The following is a 3,550-nucleotide window of genomic DNA, read 5'->3' as shown; positions in this document are numbered from 1 at the left end:
GTGTATGGCAAATGAAAGATACACTGGTTCTTAATGCAACCGCTGTGTTAGATTTTTAAAAATAACTTTACCATAACATACAGCTTGCGTTATTGCGAGACAGCGCTCACCAAAACGGCGGAGAATAGGACTCAACATTTTACACAGAAATATGAAATAACATCATAAATGTTTTCTTACTTTTGCTGAGCTTCCATCAGAATGTTGTACAAGGAGTCCTTGGTCCAGAATAAATCGTTGTTTGGTTTTAGAATGTCCATTTCTTCTGTCGAATTCGCGCAACAATGCTAGCCAAGGGTGCTAACATTCCCATCCTCTCTTGAGAACGGAAAACTCCAAAAGTCCCAATAAACGTTGAATAAACTGATGAAACTCGGTTGAAAAAACCTACTTTATGATGTTATTTCTCACATGTATCAAATAAAATCAGAGCCGGASATATTCGGCGTGTAAACCGAACGCTTTTCAGAACACAATGTCGAGCTCCGCCGCGCGCCTTGGAAGACAAAGAAAATTCCAGACCTGTCACTCCAAAAGCTCTTGTTCGGCCTCAGATCAAGCTAGACACCCCATTCCACCTTCCACTGCCTGTTMACATCTAGTGGAAGGCGTATGAAGTGCATGCATATCGATAAATAAAAGCCAGTTGAATAGGCAGGCCCTGAAACAGAGCCTCGTTTTCAGATTTTTCACATCCTCTATGGAAGTTTGCTGCAAAATGAGCAGCAAATTACTCACAGATATAATTCAAACAGTTTTAGAAACTTGAGAGTGTTTTATATCCAATAGTAATAATAATATGCATATTGTATGATCTAGAAAGAGTACGAGGCCGTTTCATTTGGGCACAATATTTTCCAAAGTGAAAACAGCGCCCCCCTATTGACAAGAAGTTTTAATGGTGGTTTTGGAGRAGTGGCTTCCTTCCTTTCAGGTTATGTCGATATAGGACTCGTTTGACTGTGGAAATAGGTACTTTTGTACTTGTTTCCTCCAGCATCTTCACAAGGTCCTTTGCTGTTGTTCTGGAATTGATTTGCACTTTTCGCACCAAAGTACGTTAATCTCTAGGAGACAGAACGCGTCTCCTTCCTGAGCAGTATGATGGCTGCGTGGTCCCATGGTGTTTATACTTGCATACTATTGTTTGTACAGATGAACGTGGTACCTTCAGGCGTTTGGAAATTGCTCCCAAGGATGAACCAGACTTCCTGAGGTCTTGGCTGATTTATTTAGATTTCCCCATGATGTCAAGCAAAGAGGCACTGGTGGAGTTATGTCATACATGCAGCTAACCCCCCCCCAAAATATGGAAATGCAGCATTACCYCAAAAAAGGAAGAGGCAAGTGGAAGGGGGAGAAATTAAGGAACTTGTCTGTCGGCCCTGCATTAAAAACCATATTTGACTAAAGAAAATAGTGATAAATAAAAAAGGTACACCAGTTTCATTTAAGGACCAAAAAATAGACAGTTGTCCCAAATAGATTGCAAAAATAGTTGGGAAGACATTTTTGATGTACCGATTCTCTGGCACATGGTTTATGAACTCATAAAGCTAAGGACCCTGGGACTAAACAGCTCCCTCTGCAACTGGATCCTGMACTTTATGACGGGCCGCCCCAAGGTGGTAAGGGTAGGTAACAACACATCCTCCACTCTGATCCTCAACACGGGGGCCCCTCAGTGGTGCATGCTCTGTCCTCCTGTACTCCCAGTTCACTCATGACTGCATGGCCAGGCACAATTCCAACACCATCATTAKGTTTGCTGATGACACAACAGTGATCACCGACAACAATAGGACAGCCTATAGGGAGGAGGTCAGAGACATTACCATGTGGTGCAAGGACAACAACCTCTCCCTCAATGTGATCAAGACAAAGGAGATGATTGTGGACTACAAGAAAAAGAGGACCGAGCACGCCCCATTCTCATCGACGGGGCTGTAGTGGAGCAGGTTGAGAGCTTCAAGTTCCTTGGCGTCCACATCAACAACAAACTTACATGGTCCAAGCACACCAAGACAGTCGTGAAGAGGGCACGACAAAACATTTTCCCCCTCAGGAGACTGAAAAGATTTGGCATGGGTCCTCAGATCCTCAAAAGATTTTACAGCTACACCATTGAGAGCATCCTGACAGGTTGCATCACTGCCTGGTATGGGAACTGCTCGTCCTCCGACCGCAAGGCACTACAGAGGGTATGCCAAGAGTGTGCAAAGCTGTCATCAAAGCAAAGGGTGGCTACTTGGAAGAATCTCAAATATAAAACATATTTTGATCATTTGTTTAATACGGTTTTTGGTTACTACATGATTTATGTGGTGTTATTCTCATAGTTTTTGATGGTTTCGACGTATGTTTTCTAAAACAATGTAAAAGAAAGTAAAAAAAAGATTAAATGTCTGTCCTCTATCTCTCGCTCTCTCTCCTTGGCGTCTCTCTCTCTCTGCTCGGAGTCTCCTGCTCGTCGTTCTTCAGCTCGGCTGTGCGTCCCTCTTCGTCCTTCTCCATTCGGGTTCAATTTGTCCCGCTTTTATGATTTGGTGTGAAAGAAGAACATACATATGAGGCTCAGCCTCTTATATTTATACTTATGAGAGATAAAAGGGCAGTACCTCATGACATACGACTTGCATTTATTTTATCCTTCAGATGGGTATCAACATGTTATTACAGTATAAGACACACTACAACAACAACACACAGCACACACACACACACAACACACACAACACACAAACTACACACCGACACACACTAATTCAAACACACACAAAACATAACAACACCACAAACACCAGGGTTGGATGCGTTGTGGTGAGTGGGCACGACAAGGACAATACGCATTCCAGAATTGCCATATTGATTTGATTATTTGGGGCTAGGGGCAGTGTTGTTTGTCTCTGGAAGGCAGGAGATGGTTGGGTGGGAGCGACGTGATGTGTGTAGAAATGAGACGATAAGAGTCTGAAGCAAGTCGTGTGGTGTGGCGGTTGTGTTTGGTGGGGTGGTGTGTCAGTGAGGGGTGAAGTGATTTGCAGAGTGCGGGTGTTGTTTGTCATTAATGATTTGTGTGTGTGAGTGCGTTTGTTTCCAGAGGAAGTGACTCATGGGCGGTGTGTGTGTGCTGGGGTGGCGTGTGTGTTGTGGTTTTGACGTCAACTTGGGGGTTGGTATATCCATATCTTTGGTATGACTCTCCTGCCGTCCAGACGCCTGCAGCTCCTAGAGTGCCTAATGCTGTCGCAGTAATGTTGTGTTGAATAGAAGGACAAGGACATGCCACATAAATTTCTTCTTGATAAAATACAGGCAACTACAGGAATTTGTGCTTAAAAGAATGCTACAAACATCCATACACCCCAGATTCTCCTTACCGCTTCACCTACCTAGCATAACACATAAGTCTTGGCAATCTCCATGCCGAAACATCAACTCTCTTACTCTCACCACCAAGAACACACAGCTTTCATCTCCATCATCAAAGACATGGCAATCTCTCCTTACTCACCTGGACTTGGGCCAGCATGGGGATGGGACCACCCCA

Source organism: Salvelinus sp. IW2-2015, linkage group LG11 (assembly GCF_002910315.2).
Source record: "Salvelinus sp. IW2-2015 linkage group LG11, ASM291031v2, whole genome shotgun sequence".
Classification (NCBI taxonomy): Eukaryota; Metazoa; Chordata; class Actinopteri; order Salmoniformes; family Salmonidae; genus Salvelinus; species Salvelinus sp. IW2-2015.
The sequence above is the reverse complement of the archived record's forward strand: the minus strand, read 5'-3'. Positions refer to the sequence as shown.